We start from the raw sequence: 19,911 nt of genomic DNA, 5'->3' as shown, positions 1-19,911 counted from the left end.
CAGGTAAGTTTTAGCAAACTCCAGCCTGGCTTTTTTATGTCTCTGGGTCAGAAGTGGAGTCTTCCTGGGTATCCTACCATAGAGTCCCTTTTCATTCAGACACCGACGGATAGTACGGGTTGACACTGTTGTACCCTCGGACTGCAGGACAGCTTGAACTTGTCTGGATGTTAGTCGAGGTTCTTTATCCACCATCCGCACAATCTTTCGTTGAAATCTCTCGTCAATTTTTCTTTTCCGTCCACATCTAGGGAGGTTAGCCACAGTGCCATGGGCTTTAAACCTATTGATGACACTGCGCACGGTAGACACAGGAACATTCAGGTCTTTGGAGATGGACTTGTAGCCTTGAGATTGCCCATGCTTCCTCACAATTTTGCTTCTCAAGTCCTCAGACAGTTCTTTGGTCTTCTTTCTTTTCTCCATACTCAATGTGGTACACACAAGGACACAGGACAGAGGTTGAGTCAACTTTAATCCATTTTAACTGGCTGCAAGTGTGATTTAGTGATTGCCACCACCTGTTATGTGTCACAGGTAAGTAACAGGTGCTGTTAATTACACAAATTAGAGAAGCATCACATGATTTTTCAAAGGGTGCCAATACTTTTGTCCGGCCCATTTTTGGAGTTTTGTGTAAATTGATACTTGATTTGACTTTTTTTTTCTTTCTCTTTTGTGTTTTTTTATTGCAAGCAAAATAAATGAAGATATTACTACCAAAACATTTGTAATTGCAATCATTTTCTGGGAGAAATTGAGCATTATCTGACAGAATTGCAGGGGTGCCAATACTTTTGGCCAGCACTGTAGCAGCTGACCCTTGTGTGTTATGCGAAGCATGCTGCCAAACTCTACCTTATGTTTTAGCTTTAGAATTATTGCCTTCACCACTGGGGCGTGGGGCAGAGGTCATGTGATCCTTGCTGAGCGCGTGAGTGAGTGAGCGGCGGTCGGCCTGCCCTTTTGTCTGTCTGTGAAAGGGATAGGTGAAAAAGGGATGGATGGAGCTGGACGCAACCCCCTGAAATGACTGTCTATGGGATCTAGAAATGAGGATTGGATTGTAGGGCTGCTACAACAGCAGTTCAGGATGGTGGGGGTATGCGGTCCACTGCAGGCCACTCGAGTTTTGACGTTTTTATGGTGTGTGCAAAAAGTTGTTCCCTGCGGGTCTAAGTTTCTCACTGTGGAGTGTATACTGTGTATATATATATGTGTGTATATCTCTGTGTGTATGTAATTTTTAGTACTGCTACTCTAGCAGAAGTTTGATTCAATTATTTCTTTAGATCATTAAAATGCTTGATGAGATCCTGTTGATCCTACCTTTCCCTATTTCATGATTACTGTCATTAATATGAAAAAACATTAATGGTTGTTAGCATGTATGAAAGTGAGGCACACAAACACAGAGAAGCAACACAAGAAATGGGGCCGGCTATTTAAGAGGGGAGGATGGAGTGACTGCATGAGTGAGTGTGTGTGTGTGTGAGAAAAACTGCAGAGAAACTAAATGTTTTCACACGTTTACCCATGAGTCAAGTGGAGTTTAAAAGAGACCCACTGGTTAGTGTGGCCAGCTTTATGATCAGGACCTGTTCCCAGATAAGTTCTGGTCCCAAGTCCCATATGAGCTGCCATCTTATTCCTTCAGATAGGATTGTAAACGCTGGCGGGACAGTGATTTAGCCATCCTATTGTCATACCCGACCTCATGTACGAGTGGTATCCCATTTCTTCTGTTTAAAATGGAGATCTACAGGGAATACACCATACGCAAGCTTCTACAATCAAGAAAACTGCCAAACCATGTTTCCTTGAATGTGCAAGTGACACAAGTGAGCAGGTCAGCCTGCCCACCTGCGACCCTGGCCCGCCTGGACTGTTACACAGGGTCTCTCCCACAAGGCACAACCAATGCTCCTGCAAGGCTCATCCGCAGGGCCCCGCTGCATTCTGGGAGCGAGAGAGTTGCCACAGACAAGGTTTTGTCCTTATCAGCCAACACCATCCCAGATCAAGGTGACGATATGGCCAAACTTGATAATGGAACAGCACAGCCTAGGGTGACAGAGCTACCCAGCCTGAAATGCTCAGTCCATTTCAGCAGAAGGGCTGGATCTGTGGGCAAAGGTGAGATTTGGGGGCAGGGCTCGCAGCTCCCTTGGAGGTTTACATGTGTCAAAGGTCAAAGAAAGCCCGTCCTCTTAGGGAGAGTTAAATGCAGTAGGAGTCGCCATTTCAAAAGTAAATTTCCCTCAGGTTTTGAGGTAAAGAGTGGAAGATGCCTGACTGGAGACATATTCAAATCTTTGTGCAGTGCAGTCTGTCAGTCTTCATTCTAACCATCCACATTTCCACTTTTACTGTCCATTTGTGTGTGTGTGTGCGCGTGAGTGAGAGATAAAGACAATGTGTATGTAACAGAAAGAGTGAGTGTGAGTAAATGAATGTGTGTGTGCAAGGTAGAAAAAGTGAAAGAGTGATTTGTGCGAGCATTTGTGTGTGGGGTACAGAGAGTGAGAGAGAGAATTTGTGTGAACCTTTGTGTGTCTGAGACAGAGAAGGAGAGAAAGATAGAGAGAGAGTCTATTCACATTCCTTCCTTGCATGACTTACAGTAATTAAGCCTGCAAGGACCATGACGTATGAAATTATTCACTTTATTCATCAGAGAGCTGGTCAGAGATCGAGTCAGAGATCCAGTTCCCTGTTTGCACATATACACATCACCCCCCTCAGCAGAACTCACTGTTGTTATCAGCAGGATCCTCCAACAGGGCACACTCCACCTTTTGCTCAGCCTCATTTATCAAAATCCAATCAAACATGCTTCTCCTTCTTACCCCTGTGCCCCATCTACCTCCCACATCTGTCTCCGCCATTGCCCCCGACGACAATTGCACCTCCCATCCTGATGGGTCCTCCTTTTGTATGTGAGGCCGGTGGGTAATGGGTTTGGGGTTGCTAGGGGGGTTACATGGGACTTGTCAAGAGTGGGAGCCCATTGAGCCCAGCTGGGATATGGCACAAGAAAAACCCTGATGCCACCGAGCTGTGCATGAGCCGGCAATAGAGCCAAATACCACTGCAACAGGGCAGTACTCACTGAATGGACAGAGCCAGGCTCTACCAAACATGACAAGAGTGGAGACAACTTGTGCTATTAGTCACTGATCTGGCCAATCGAAAGACTGCACACTCAACAGGAAAACATAATGGCATTGTCCATTAGGGGTTACAAGGGCTGTGCTTATTAAAGAGTGTCTGGGGATGTTTCTAAAAACAACACAAAATCCTTTAATTCACCATTCTGCTTAATAGCAATATTATTATATCTATGAAAACTCACAAACTTATAAGCTTACACAAACTTGTGAAAACTTTTAAAAACAAAAAGTGCCATTTAAACATTTTATAGAGCAATAGCTACAGCTTTTATGAAAACATCTTAATAGTCAGTTTATTGGGTCAGTAATTGTTATTTAATTGCATTTTAAACAATATGCCTTTGTTGTAAAAGACTGGAATTAATGTATCTGATATTTTCATGAAATCCTGGGCTCCATATTTGGCCAATTTAAAGTGTTTGTTTTTCCATAAACATTTTCATGTACTTCATTTTCTTCTGCATTTCAAAAGACATTTAACACAAAACAGGGACAGAAGTTTTAAAATTACAAAGCACACACAGAACATTCTAAGCATTTACTATTCCATTAGCACATTAAATTTACTGAAAGCCTGCTGTAAGGGCACTAATAAGCACCAAAATCAGAACCATGTGACTAGGATTAATGTGGGTGTACACCAAGTCAGTTAGTCACCATACCACACTGCGTATGCATGTTTGGTATGTGCCATCAAACTCTAATACAGGGCTTAATCTGTCAAATACTTGTTTTCTCTCTGGGCAGGGACTACAAAGGAAGGTTAAGCATATGATGCTTTTTGTTTCAAAGGTGCAAAATTTTGTCCTGGAAGCCCATATATGACCATATAGGGCCAACCTGGAGTGGTGTTCCTTCACCATGTCAGCTTTCACTCAACATGCGAACCATGCTGGACCATCCAGCTACATCTATGACCACGTCTGGTTAACAATCATGTGCACAGTGCTCACTCAGCTGTGTGTGAGGAGGGAAATGTCACCCCAGCTCCTGGCTTTTATAAGATCCCCAGAGGAAGGGAGGGCAGAAACGAGAGAAAGAAAAACAAACAAGCTGATGCATCCTTGGCATTCCTCGTGAATATGGATTACCTGCAGCACAAAAGGCAGCCTGTTCACCGGCCCATTTGGCTTTCTCCATAGTAATACCGATCCCATGCTCCACCCCAGAGTGCTTGAGCCCGTCCCCGTGCCATGCATCAACGTGGGCTACTGTTCTGGACACCCCCCACCTCCCCACCCCATCGTACACCTCCCAACAATCCATCAAAACACCGGGATGCGTTCCCGCCCCTGCTCACAAAGTGGGCATTCAGCCCCCCAGCGTGGAACAGAGGCTAAGCTGTTGGGTGTACGGCAGTTAATCTGAAGTAAAATAAATGCTTGTGAGTGCCGCGTTTTAATTTGCACACCGTTTCCCCCAAGGAGAGCAGCTCCCTCGCCTGCACCATGCCATTGAGATACCGCCGGCTGCTTTTGTTTTTTTTTTGAAGCTCAATCAAAACTCAACCCCGCTCCATGAAAGGGTCTGGTTGAGGTGTCACAGCATCTTGCTACCCAGGGCCCAGTGGTGTTAGGACCAGCAGGGGATTAATACTGGGCTGGGTACGTTTAGACTGGGTGCGGCCATGGAAATGAAAACAGGCCAAAAAAAAAAAAAACCTTAAGGTGATTCTCAAGGCCCAGAACAAAGCCCAGTTCAAAAAACTGACATACAGACAGAGAATGAGAGAGAACTTGTTATTTAACAGCAGTCAAATGAGCAAGCACTATAAACTGAGAGAAAGATGGGAAAAACATTTTTAAAAAATCTACAATGACAAACTGCAACTGCACGGTTAGTTCAGCTCCTCATAAAATTCCCCATTAGTGAGCCCTTATGGTCTAAAATTAAAAAATCAAAAAGCCTCTCTTCATTAACATTTCAAACCAACCCATTTATCCTCCACTTGTATTCCAACTCTATCAAGTTATTATTCGACTCAGAAAAGGCATGCTTCAAGTTTCAGCCTGGACACTATCAACATCCTCTGAATTAACACTACATCAATGACTCCTTGTTCATCTCGAGGAGAGAGAGTGAGAGCACGAGAGACACTGTGGAGGGAATGAAGGAAGTGGAGCTGTTCTGGAAACCACTGACACTAAACAGATGTTCATTCAGTAGGGGGAATCTCAGCTTCTGTTTACTCAAGCTTTGACAGGCAGACGCCACACCTAAAGCAGCCTCGCGGCGCCACGTTTGAAAATATTAATAACTGGGGGAATAATCTGCTGGACTTCCTCTACTGTTCATGCAGAAAATGGGCACATTCACCTCACAGGTCAAGACTTTATGTGGATATTCTGTGCAGTTGATTAAAGAGCCACCTATGAGTTGTTTAATCATAACATAAAACCCCGGGGAAAGTGTTTGGTCGGACATACCAGAGGTTTATTGACTCAGTCCGTGCCTGGCACACCCAGCTATGCACTTTTGCCCTCTTTCCAAACATGTATTTCTTTTCAAGAAATCAATAAATTAATGTCAGGCTCTGCTTATACATGCACATCACAAAGACAGCGCTAAGGTACAACGCTTTTGTTTTTCAGAGAACAGCTCCAGGTGCCCTTTAAAACAGTACAGCCATGACTCTGTTTGCAGTTCCATCACCTGTCTCGGAGTCTCGGGGTCTGCTTTCTCTGGGCTAAAAATCAGGCCAACGCACACATCTGCACCGTGTCAGTGGGAGTTTTTTTTAGCCTTTTTTTGATATGTTAGATTTCACGTGCTTGTGGAATGAATTATGATGATGGTGTGTAAGTAGGTTGGGGGCAGGGGGCGGTGGGGGTGGGGGTGGGGGGGGGCTTAGGGAGATATTAATGTTCCCACCCAAGACCGAAATTCCCCAGCAGTCGCACAGAGTTAAAGTGAGATATTTTATTACAGAGGCACCACGCCAGACGACGGTAAAGCACGCTGACGTCCCACCGAACTGGAGAGTTCTTGCTTCAGATTACAGCAAAGTGTTAGGAAGAATACTTTCGTGGCAATGCAGCAGAGCTGTAAAATATGACTTGGGCTTTTTCGTGACTAGCTCGTGACCCCCAGGGTGCATATTTTCAGAGCTCAGTTTTTTTTTTTTTTTTTGGGGGGGGGGGGGGGGGGGGCTTTCCCACTTTTCTGCAGGTCTTTGGGCCAGCTACAGGTTTCTTACTATTTTTCAGTGTTTAATCTATTGGGTGATTTATTGGTTCGGCTGTCTCCTGGGCAAGATCATGTGCGCAACAGATGTGAAGGCAGACAGGGCATTCCTCCTAAAAAAAAACACATGGAGGTTCTGATGGGACCCTCAGTCCTTGTAGGCATGTCACCCAGCAGGCCCGGGTTCAACAGGGCACAGAACTCACCAGGAATACTAATTGGGAGACGGAACATTCTTTGATTGCTTTTGTGACGTTCTCCCATGCTTGCTTCCATAATAAGCAAAAATCATGCATTGTTAAGTGAGAACAGGGGCAAGGATGTATTAGAGGATACCAACACTGGGTGGCCTGAAATATTGCATTCCGAGATCTGGGGTACACTGTTGTTTATGGCACATGACCTCTGACCTTTCTCCCACATGGTCTCTGGTGCGGTCTTCATTGGTGCTTTCATCACTTGCTTTCTTCATAGTCAGATATAAGCAGAGACACCACCATGTTTTTAATATGTCACCTTCATTTTGACAAATAGAATAATTTGTGCTTCCTGGCAGTTGCAGCAAGGCATGCAAACCTGGTTATTCTAAAACGTAGCACTATGCCTGAGGGCCCTTCAATTCTGCACATGTTAAAGAGTAAATTATGTATTAGGAACATATCAGCATTTCTGCAGAGTACCCCCTCTGACCCAAATACTCTTCCTAAAGCCAAGATGCACATTTGATTGTCAGCTCTCCTAATGCAGGTCATTATGCAAAGGCTGGCAGTACAAGCTTGTTTGCTTCAGTCTTAGGGATCACATCTGCACAGACAGAAAATCCTGTAGTCTTGCTAAAGACCGTTCACCTCCCCATGGTAAACAAACAAACATCTCATCTCATCTCAGTGACCTACAAAAATTGAATTCTGCTGTGGGCTTCGTGCGCCTGACCCTAAGGAAACGCATTTGTAAAACACGGTCAAACCATTGGGGGTGGGGGTCAGGATAATTTGGAATGACTGAAACAGTCTGGTCCTCTGACACATGCCGTAGGGGGCTGAATAATCCTGGTTCCTGGTATCCAGTCAACCTGGCTGACCCTCTGAAGGCTGCCAAAAAAAAAGACAAAGGGTGGCAGCCTTCTTCTTTTTTCATACTTCTGCAGGTAAAACTTAAAAAATCATTCAAAATGTATGTGTAGCAAACTTTAACACGCTGCTACAAAGGGCTGGGCAGAGTATGTTCTCCAGAGGGCAGAACTGGTAATTAATTCCCCGACCCCAGGAAACAGCTGACAAGGGAAACTGATGGAAAATGGTGGAATGGATGAAAATATTGGAAGACAAAGAGAGCATTCACACCTCAGTCTTTTTAATGACATTAGCAAGTACACATGCTTCTAGCGCAAGCAGTGTCTGCTGTCTTTTTCTTCCTCCTCCGAAGGTTTTGGTGCACTTCCTGTCCAATCCCTATCTACTGCTACTCACAGCCCTGTGAATACTGCACTAGACTTCACATTACAGCTGCATCTCTATTCCTCACTGCACATGTAGCGTACAATCAGTCCATCTGAGGACCTCAGTGATGGACTCGTAGCTGAAGCCGGGCCTCACTAAGTGCCCATTTCCTGTCTGCGTGCCCGCTGTGGTGACATTGCTTACAGACCGCTCGGGACACACAGGACCCTCAGTGTTTCCTGAGGAACACATGGCGGAATGCAGTGGAAAGAGATCACCCCAATTACAGAGCAAAGAAATCAAATTATGAGCCGTACGCAAATAATTAGGTACGCCCATAAAAGCCTAAATGTTATATTCTGTGGCCCTAACAGCAGCAGAGCGCGGTTGTGGGCATTGCACCAACATGGAGCTGGGAGTGACCCCCCTGACGAAGCATAGCAGTGCATCTCATCCTTGATCCCACCTAGAGATCATATATCACTCTAGGCAATCGAAGTACCACTGACTCCTTCATTAATCTCCAATTGCCCCAATCTAGCAGGGGGAAATTCCATCGAACTGACCAGCTGCCTTTTCTGTAACTTTAAGTAACGATGAATGAATGTGTTTTTTTTTGCTCAAGGATTTTAAAAAAAGTACCGCTTTAAAAATTCACTACTCATTTACTCACACAAGCATCTGTCCAATATAACTTGTTCTACTAAGTTGTTATCCTCTTTCTTAGTAGCAGTTGATTCTTTTAAGATATTGTTTCTCACAACAGACACATTGTATACTTTTTTTACTGATGTGCGGCATCTTCTTTTATTGATGCGTTTCAGTTATTGATTCTTTTATCTATGAATGCAGCTTCTTTTATCTATGAATGCAGCTGGAGGTTTTTTTATTGGTGAGTGGATTAGGGATTTTAATTCAATTCTCCCCTCTGTCCATAAAATGCATTTAAGTCCTGTGACATCATTATAGTTCACATGCAATACCAAACAGATGCAAGTTTGAAAATAACTAAATCTAGCAATCACTGCAGCTGCCAAGCATCTGCTTTGAGATCAGTACCTTTGACCACACGATATTTGCATGTGTGCAGATGTTTATCACTCATGTTCACAGTGCCAGATATGGAAGTAAAATTTTCATTTTGAACTTTGAAGGAATGGTGATCTATGGGTGAACGTCAAACAGAGGGCCTGGTAAAATCAAAATTTTGACTCAGAGTGTGGTCAAAAAAGATGAACCCACCCCCCACCAACCTCTAAAGCTATCAGGACCATGGTTCCATTTTGTTAGTGCTAAACACGAGACTTATGCATTAGTAAACTGCATAGAAGGGTGAATGGAAATGAGGTGGTCTCTACACACTCTAGTAGCTCCCAAAAAATGCTTTTATTGCAGGAAAAAAAAACAATGCCCCCTGAAAAACACTTCCTGGCACAAAACATTGCGTCTGCCTGTTTGTGTCACAATGAAATAAAAAGCAGTCTTCTGCAAGCTGCACTGTGTGGGTCTCACATTAACATTAGTGCTCCTTATTTCCTCACAAAAATGGTAACTCTCTACCACGACATTGGTATTTTTCATCAGCTAACAAGACGTACTTGATCGGACTACAAATCAGAAATGGCCAGCAACAAGTATATACAATGTTCTGGGATTAAAACAAAAATCAATAATGTGCACTGAGCAACCTGTTTCAAAACCAGAATTCACACTTGAGCGAGTGAACAGGCTTTGAAAGTCTCTTATTGGAAACCTGCCTGTCTGCAATTTAATTGAGTGGAGAAAACTGGAACCCAATCTGGGACGGATCACAAAGTCAATTGAGATGCAGATGTTGTACTATAAGGTTGCAGCTTTATTCCTGTGTGACTACAGAAAAAGGACATTTGCTGTACACACCAATCATATATGTATGCATTTTAACTTTACAAATAATGTAGTGCAGAGCAATGTGCTTGCTTGTGGTTTTTGAAATATTAACGGCAATGCTGACGAACATTTTGTACAGCTATTCAGTGGCAATGTGTAGCTCTCTCAAAACATTTCTCTATACCCACAAGTTGGAGTTTGAGAAAAACTTGAGCAAAGCTTAAAATAGATTATCTTAATCATCACCCCAAACAGATGTCTATTTTTAGCAGATGCCATTTTTCCACACCTTCCAGATGTTCTTTGTTTAAAACATCGGGTACCATCTCTGGTTCCCATTAAGAGCCAGACGGGTGACATCAACATGGCTGAATAAAAACACTCTGGTCCCGTGATAAAGGGGCTTTGAACCGTCTCTGGGTAATCCTCATGTTTACAAGGCTAAACTTCACAAAAAGTGCTCAAAACCATGACCTGCATGGATGAAATGATTCACAAAGCTATGATCTTCTAAGTAACGATGCAACTATTCCCCATTGATTTATAATCTGTTCAGTACTTCCCAGATCATACGCCTTTACGGGTTGAGGTTGTTCTGTTCTTTTTTAATTTAATAAGTATGATGTCATTGGTAACGCATTTATATTTTGCATAAACACCTTTCTGAAACATTAAATAAATCATTTTAATGAAGTAGAGAGTATCCATACAGGAGATGTGTCATGATTTAATTTATGTCCTGGAACTCAGTGCTACAGTTGCTTAAATTTCAGCTCAGGGGCATGTGTATGCATGCATATATTGTTTCGTATCTTTTTTTTTTTTTTTGAAATAATGAAACCAATTAAGGAGATTCTCGCCAATCCCTTTCTCTTTGCACATCTGTTTCCTTTTGTTTCTTTTTATTAAATGAACTACCCTCAGAGGGTGAAATCGTGGGAAATCTTAAACCTCTGGGACTGCACTTCCCTCAGCCGAACCTGCTGTTTGCTTTGAAAATAATGATAAGGCATTATCATTATGCCTATTTACTTACCTAACCCCAAAATGAAAATAAGGAAAGCACATTATCACTATCACTATTTATTTACTTACCTAGTGGACCTGCTTTATCAGGAGTGACCCTGCGGTGCGTATGATTGTGCTAACATCCTACTTCCTCTCTGTGAAGCATTCACATGACCGCTTTCCACAGGAGTGAGGCGGCCCTCTCAGGAGGGGGCAGCGCAGGGGTCGGTTGTCCCTATGGCGACGGAATCACCAGTATCTCCACCACAGGTTACAATGCAAGTTGTGCTGCATTGCGTTACATATTCACACGCAATTTAATCAATCGATCACTGTGTTATATTACACCAACTGATCAAATCGCTGTGCAGAAGGTCCCAATGTTAAAAAGCTCAGCACAGTCCAGGTTAAATGATTCCAACTAAATGACATCCTCTGCCCATATAAGTAAGTACATGATAAGGAATACCTAATCATTTGCTTTGATGTTCTCTACTGGCAGTTTTCAACATTATCCATCCACACAGCTTGATATTTTCCAGCCATATTTCAGGCAGAGGGCGGAGTCAAACCTGCAGCTGTAAAAAACCCAACTCCTGAGCTGCATCACAAAGCCTCTCCAGGCCAGTAATATACACACGCTATGTGACACCCCTCCCGCTGTCTCTGACCAAAAATACAGAGGGCTGCTATCTACTTGCATGCCTTAGCGAGGTGTCCACGTTCACTGCTACTCCATGGCACCACTGCACCACTCAAATAATCTGCTTAACTCCACTACAGCCAGAGGGTGACATTGTTAGAGTGTCTTCAGAGGAGGCCTGTTTCATGCATCATTTTTTTCAGACACATTTCACACAGGTTCAGCCAGGAGTTCCCCATTACATTGTTGGTATCCCAATGGTGTATATATGTCATATACATACATACACACATGTGCAGTGTGTGTGTGTGTGTGTGTGCCTGTGTATGGGGGGGGGTTTCATACAGACAGAAAATACATTAATGTGAATATCAAAAGTATATTTTGTGAGTTGCTTGGAAGAAGGTTGTATATGAACGCATAATTGAATTTGATGGCTTGTCAGGAGAGAGTACCACATTCTCAGAAGAGGAAGAAGTTTCGGCCATGCCTGGAGGCGACACAGATTGAAACAGCCCAGGAAACAGCCCTCCAGCCTGGAGAAGAGGCGAGCCAGGCCTGACCTTTCTCAAGAGTGCAGCATCACCGCGTCTCCAACAAACAACGCCAGAAATGCAGACCAACATAAACACTAACAAAAGGTCCAAATATAAAATGGAGGCACGTATCCGTCCAAAGGCTATTTATAGAAAACAGAATTCTGGGAAATATCACAAAAAAGTCTGTTTGGAGAGGATGACCTTGCGGCCTTATGACATGCTTTTCCCACTCCCCTGGCTTAGACTAGAATAAAGCTTTTACAGCAACCAGGAGTAAAGTAGGTCAGAGTAGCTTAACTTATTTGAGCTCCTTCACCTAGTCTTGATTTTTTTTTTTTTTTGACTCAACCTAATATTTTTCTGAGTGAAGACAGAAGGTGGGGGGGGTGTAAATGAGAGAGGCAGACTGCTGCAGCTTGAGGGACAGTGAGTAACCACCCAGCAATGACTAATAGCAAATTAATGAGTATACACACCCATAGATATAGATTTTATTAAACTAAAATTTTATTCAACGGAACTATAGATTTTAGCTTCTATCATTCTACAAATCTATCATTTAACAATTGCAATGTTCAATCTGTGTATATGTTCATTTAAATGTATACTTATTAATTTGTTAACATATTACATAAAAATATATATATAATTATTTTGGATTCTGTACTAATGCTTCAGCAGTATTTTCTTTTTTTTTTATTTCTAGTATTTTTTATAGGTAGATAAAGCACTGAAGAACTGAGCTGAGAGACGGCGCGAGGAACAAAACAGCTAGAGGGAGAAACATGAAAAGACAGAGAGGGAGAGTGAGGGGGAGGAGAAAAAGAAGAGAGTGAGGGCTATCAGAAAAAAAAGGAATGCAGAGTTTGATTGAAAAATCATCAGAAATCTTTGCAAAAATCAGTGCAGGCTTAGGTTTAAGTCTGAATCGGGATGTCATATTTTACTGTAGGGTCTACAATCCCAGTCCTGACCCTTCTCCTTCCAAGCAATTAAATACATGATGGAAGCACTGTCCAGTGTTAACACATAGAAAACAATATTGAATAAAATACAATATTCAATGAAATCATTATAAATATGTGAATATAATATATACAACAACCTCTACAGAGTTGCAACCCCTGAAACATGACAGACTGCAAATTATATTTTACAATATTTGAACACAATAGCATATACTGTATGAACATCATTTTGGTCAAATATGCCATGTATTTTATCACACTGTACATAAATGCACAGCATATTTTGATCTTCATGTGTGACACTTTAATGCAGCTTCACTTTTCCATGAGGGTGGGTGATGGAAGGTAAGTAGTAATTGGCTTAGTGGTCCAATCCAAGCGCAGAGGCTACATATGTCACCAGGGATCTTTCCCAGCTGATAGCTGGCGGTGGGGCTGATGACTGACTCATAGTCGTACTTTTCATTTATCAGCCGAGCACAGATACTTGTCCAGAGGGGCACGCATAACCTACATTTTTCATATGTTATCCATTTATACAGCTGGGTATTTACCAAGACAATAAAACCTCAGAGACTCACTCAAAGGTACAACAGCAGCATCCAGTCCAGGCGTCAAACCTACATCCTTCTGTTTTAGGTTTCCCTCTCCTCACCACACCTAAACAGCACAGCACTATATACAATATATGATACTGGAGAGACCATTTTATGTAACACCATGTTATACCACTTCCTTTTTATGCAACCATACAACTATGAAGGTGCTTTATCTTTTCTTGTTTCTTTTTTTTTTTTTTTTGTTTTAAGCACTTTTGATTTACTTATAATTTACTATTTATGGTATGTACATAAGCTTTGCTCAAATGTGCATCTGATTTTTTACAAGCAAATACAGAAAACAAAAACATAAATAAAAGGGAAAAAAAAGGCAAACATTGGGGTATTTTTTGTTGGTATGAAGATGCAAAATAAGAGATCATTTCCAAGCATTAAAATTAGTGACCTTTCAGATAAACATCTTTCCACTTCTTTTCTCTAATCACAGCGTGTGCAATGCTCAGTGTGGGTGGGGTCCTGGCACACATCACTTATTTCCGTGGAAAGGACTAACAATGTTTGAAGACACTCCTTGCCTGCTTAATCACGATGTGAGCTGCACACATCTCAGCCTGTTTAATCACAGATACTGTCTCATAATACAGATAGATACTTCCTCAAGAAACACCAAACAGCTCTTCCTGAAGTCCAAACCAAGCCACTGAAGGAGCCACTCTCACTCAAAGATGGAGCCATTTTTAATGGCTTCACTCCTATCTCTCTGTAATTTCAGCCGCCCATTCTTGTTCTGATTTCAGTTCTTTCTCCACAGTGGTTGATTATCAGTAGCTGGAATTCAACCACATTCCTTGGGTGTGTACTAGTTTCTAAATTCTGATTTGGTATTGTCTCATCTCTTGACCTAACCTAAACTATGACTGTATCTTTCAGCGGTTGAGTTTCCCCATTTGTTTCATTCCCTGTCATAATGCACATATTTTTTCTCATAAATAAATCCCTGCAAACAGTAGAAGTACCCACAGTGTGGTATTAATAGAAGCTTGCATGCTGCTGATGTGCGGCTTATCCAGGCTACATTTTTGAGAGTCATCACAATACAACATGGATATAAAAAGGAACCAACAGTTGGCAGTCTTTTCTCACTTCTGTTGAGGGGGAAACGTTGATTGTATGAGGCCTTTGTCTTCTAATACAGTTTGTGGAGATAAGACGCTGGCTCCAGGCCACACCACTGAAAGACTCGGCATGTAGTGCACTGAGGTAAGCTGGAGAACTTCTGGTCTGTTGCCAGAATGGGGCCTGGTCACTGCAATCAAGTCTAGCGGCTGCACCATGATTTGGGGGGGGGGGGGGGTAAGCTATTGAAAGCAGCATTTCTGAAAAACATTATTGCCAATGTCAGGAACCACTAGGCCCAATACAAATCTCTCGTAATTAGGGGAGAGATGTGCACCGCATGCATTCGGTTAGCAAGCCTCTTTTCCCAAGAGCCACCAGACTTTGGAAAGCTGTGCAGGCAGGGTTATCTTTAGAACAAAACAAAACGCCTGGCTTTTAAAAGGATGGTAACACATTGATGGGGTTCATTAGCAGCTTTAAAGACTAATACAGTCAAACCCATATAAACAGCTTTTTGTTGCTCTGGGCCTGACATACAGGTTTGTCCTGTTTAAATCTGCACAGCTACCTCAGCTAGAGGGTAAAATGAAGCACACAGCACGTCTGTATGTGTGATGTGTGTACACTCTTCCTCTGGGAAAGCCCCCAATGGCTTGTTTGGAGAGGATAAGGTCTGTAATTGTCCTCTGAACTCAGGTCTGCATCAGCTTTGTACAGTTACACAGACACATGAAAATACATCACATGCCATTGAGCAGGCATCACAACATACACCAGTTGTATGGGTGAACATCATTTGCCGTCAATGACCTGGAGCACACATCAACAGAATGAACTGGCTTCATGCTGCCAGGAAGCAGGGTGGGTCGGCCATGGGCTGAGAATTCCTCATCTCACCCCTCTCAGGCATCTGTGAGTTGCTCAGATGACATCAGCAGAATACTGCCCAATTGAGCACCTGCTCTGCTGTAGTGCACTGTGGGACTGCGAGTGCATCAGAGGACTGCATTCAACTAGCATTGGCGCTACTGCATGACAGAGGCTGTCATGGGGAGACTACCATAATGTGTAAAAGGCAATTCCAAAAAGAGTTACACAAGGGGTAGAAGTATAAAACTGTAAGACCTCTCATCCACCCTGCTGTCTCACTTATCATAAGCAGGTCTGAGACAAGAGGTATCCCCATTAAAAGCCCCAACACATCTGTCACATGCATATACACACACGGCTCGATTCATTAAGCTGATGCGATGACTCCTGCCACTATATAACACACTATAACTGTGCATAATAGCAACAGCAGAGCAGCATCAACTGGGGGGATGGGGGCGAAATAACAAACTTTCATCACGTTTCTCTGTCAATGCTGTCAATCTTGTCGCAGCCAGGAAGAAACGTGCTCTTCCCTACATCTTTAATATCCTGAGATTACCTGGAGGACATGGTAGGAGCCTGGCAAAATGGAATTCAGATACTGAGGTTCAGGGGTGGGGGGACTTGCGTGGGGGTGATGGAGTGAAGATATGAAGGCATGCTGTTGCTTTGGGGGAAAGCTTGGAAGGAGACATGCAGGCCTGTCGGCTGACATGTGGCCTGGTGGGAGACGGGCCCATTTGATACCGGCAGCGGACTTTGAGTTCTGACCAGGTGTGACTGCTAGCCGTGTGAGTCCACACTCAACGGATCTGCCCAGGCCAGTCTACTATTTTTAGAAACGCTGAAAAGAATCACTTCTGTGCCGCTTGGGTGAGGACAACTGGGCAGGCATCGAGTGCGAGAATCTCCAATGGTGTGGCGGATTTGGGGGAAAAGGTCAGAAGCACAATCAATGTTTTCTGACTGTTCATAGGCTTTGTCCTCGACTCCCACCTGCTCCAGCATCTCAGAGTGAAAAAAACCAGCCTGGGAATTCCAAACACATGGCCCCAAGACAAAAAGTAAAGCACTCTTTGCAGACAAAAGGAAAAAAACTAACTCACTCAAAGATGAGACAACTGACCCGTGCTTCTCTACAAAACACCTCCAAAAGAGTCCCATCTTGTGGGGAATTTCCACTCTCCCATTCCCGGTGAAGGCTGGCCTCCCCTAATGTGATCAGGATTGGCCTACATTTCAGACCCCTGCAAAAAGCGTTATTGTTTCTCTTGCCCACTTGTTTTCACTGTGTGCTTAACAAGGTCAGAAAGCAAACACTCTCGCTCTTGTACATGGCCACAAGGCCCCAATTTCACAGAAATCCGGCCAAATACCTGGAGGGACCTATGAGAGCCCTCACCAATTAGGCAAAATACAGGCATATCAGGGCAGGCCTCCACCCTGTTGACAGCAGTAACTGGTTACCTTGTATGTAGTACCTTGTATGTAAGGTGATGCTTGCTCTGATCTGAGTAAACAGCACAACATACTACACCACTACAATAATCATTTCACAAACGTCTATGTGTTTCTGGAGCCACCTCGCTTAGCATAGTTGAATGCACATGTTCCCAGTCCCATGTGAGTTTTAAGTCATTTGCATCCTGGCAATGGACTTTACAAGAGAAAAACCCCATTGTTAAAATAAAAGAGATAAAACTGCTGTTCTTGAGTGGCTCCCCTTGTAGCTGTCAGTTTGTGCCACCAGCCTGACTAAACACAGTTGCGCTGAACATCAAATACACAGTCCAAGTCAAGAACAATAGTTCCAAACCCCAAGTCAAAACCCTGCTCTACGTCCTGCTGTTACCATAAACTATAAAACAACTGCATCAACGTGGATTCTGTATAATATTCTGTTACGGGAGTAAATTTTAATGAGCCATCAAAAAGCAGTTCTGCGCTATTGTAGAGCACTGTTTAAGTGCCTTCTCTACCATCCTCCCTCCCATCCAGGTCCCCCACCCAGAATGCCGCTGGCTCTCAGTCTGCTGACCAGCTGCTGGGGCAGATGGGGGGCTTGGACACAGCATGATAGCCCATTGCCTACTACAGCTAAACACAATGGCCATCAGTGACCACTGTGGCCACATACAATGGCTATCACTGACCACTGACACCACGGACAAAAGCAGCAGGTCAAAAGCCCCCTTGGCCTCTCTTATAAGGCAGGCCATTCACCTACAGGGGGCCTATTGGAGTTTGCAGATAAAATGTGCCTATTGCACTTATGTCCACGGTGAAGAGGTTCAGGAAATCATTGCATGCCACATGCACGCGAGCATAAATGTGATTTATGCGCTGATAAAGAGTGCAGGGGTAATGCAATACCACTTTGGAGAGCCATTGGTTTTTTATCCAGAGAAGAGGAGGGGGGCGTTTCACATTGCAACTTAATAGCCTTAATGGATATTGGAGTTGTGACCGGTATATCTTATTATGAAAGAACAATGCCGAGACCTAAATAAAACAGGCTATATGGCAACTGAGGGAAAGAATGTCAAGTTGCACAATCTGTTCATGCCCTACATGGAATTGTGGTGGGGGGTGCTAACATCATTGTGGTGTGGGTCAGGACGAGAGCTAAGCACTCACAAAAAAGTGAAGCCTCCACTTTAATATATTTGAATCTGAAACTAGCATTTTTTTATTCTGTGGTCTACGCTACAGTCAGACAGCTTTTCTCTCGTATACTTCGAGTGCTGCTCTGCTCCTCCGCTCCATGGTGATTTGCAGCGTGTAACCAACAAAGGACAAGCTTTTAACTTCTAGGAGCGGTTTGGTGAAATATTCTTTATCTCTGCTCCAAACACTTGTCAGCACAGAGATTAATTGTATTCATACTTGTGTATTAATGTGACTTAGCTATTCGCGTGTAGGCACAATAGATGTATTTATGTTAAAGACACCTGATAAGTACCTGGCATGTGGAATACACCTTCAGATATAAAAAAACTGTCTATATCAAAAAGCAAAGGTACCCCAAAGGTAAGACCATAGTTGAATATACCAAGTCCACCCTAAGCCAATGGTGTTTACTTGAGTAACTTGTATATGGATGCCTGCCCTGGGTTTCATTTCAAGATGAACATTCATGGGCACCTTTCAGCTTCCTGGCTAAAACAGACTGGCAATCATAAATGGAATCTAATTTCAACAAATGAGAACAGAACACAGACAAATTAAATATTAAATTCCGAGGCTTGTTACAGGATGCATTAATGACCTGCCACTGGAGACGATTTGTCCAGTCTGATCTCCCAGGATATGCCAAGGAACTAGATTAGAAGTCAAAGCAGTATTGAAAACAAGATCTGACATGCACCAAGTATTCTGCTATGTCCTCAACCACGAACGAACGGTACCGTCCTCGACTGGGTAGTTATCTGACCAAGCTTGTAGGGGTTTTTCACAGTAAAAATTTCAAGTTTAACATAAAGGTCATGTTGCCCTCGCGGTATGGCTGTTAAGTAAGGGTGCCGGGGGGTGGGGGGTCAGAGTTTGTCCAATTTACTCACACTTTGGCAGAATAACAACAGGGCTGAGCTCACTGCTTCTGACAGGACACATTAACAGTGTCAGGGAACATCAGTCCGCTGGAGAGAAACATCTTATTAGAATACCACCTCACTGCCAAATGCTGGAACAAGATAGACTTTAAGACACATGCAGCACACGCAGTATGGCGTGGCTGTGACAGAATATGGCAGAAATAGAATTCTGACATTGGATGTGTTTTACAGGAATGATTATGCAAATGAAAGAGGCTGAGGCTGAAAGAGAGAGAGAGAGAGAAGGAGAAAGAGAAAAAAATCAATGACTGATTTCCTTAAAATGCTACACTGAGTCAAATCCAGCCTTCACAATCCCACAGCTGGTGTGAGAGCCCAACGATTTTCTTTAAACCATAATTCAATGATAAACACAACCCAAACCCAGGCAGTGGGGAAAATACCTTCAGAAGTGTATGAGACCAGAGAACTACACACAAAAACAACCGAAATTCCAAACATGGACGCAAATGGCCAGAGACCCAGAGATGAGGGGATAAAATATCAGAAAACAGCTACCCAGCACAATGTGGAAAGGAAAAATTGAATTCACCTGATTTGGGATTAATTTAGTGGTTTTTCTTCAGTAAAATAAGTAAACCGTTTATAAAAAAGTATCTAGTTGTGGCTCATGACACACATCTTTAGGATTTTGGAGGGGTACGTCCATCAGGGCACTGCTCAAACCTTAGTGACCAATAAGGTCAGACTCTCCTGATGTCTGTGGTGAGATTCAGATGACACACGAGCACACACCCTGTACAGGACCTCAGGCTATCACAGGGCCATTACCCACAATCCCCTGAGTGAAAGCAGAGAGACAGTGCATACTTAAAACGTGATTCATCTTGGGATTGAACTAACAGCCTGCAGTTAACTGGGCAGACACTCTAACCACAAAGCCACTGATAGACTCACTATACATTGTATTGCAACACCAAGCT

The 19,911-nt window shown here is 43.2% G+C and overlaps 1 protein-coding gene across 1 annotated transcript in view; it reads right to left on the bottom strand.

Moving 5' to 3' along the window:
• The window catches only part of LOC118785797 (nck-associated protein 5-like), a 191,486-nt gene that overhangs the window by 146,621 nt on the left and 24,954 nt on the right, over positions 1-19,911 (bottom strand). The window lies entirely within an intron of this gene.

This window comes from Megalops cyprinoides, chromosome 11 (assembly GCF_013368585.1).
Source record: "Megalops cyprinoides isolate fMegCyp1 chromosome 11, fMegCyp1.pri, whole genome shotgun sequence".
Classification (NCBI taxonomy): domain Eukaryota; kingdom Metazoa; phylum Chordata; class Actinopteri; order Elopiformes; family Megalopidae; genus Megalops; species Megalops cyprinoides.
Note: the sequence above shows the minus strand (reverse complement) of the source record. Positions and strands in the feature narration are given on the sequence as shown.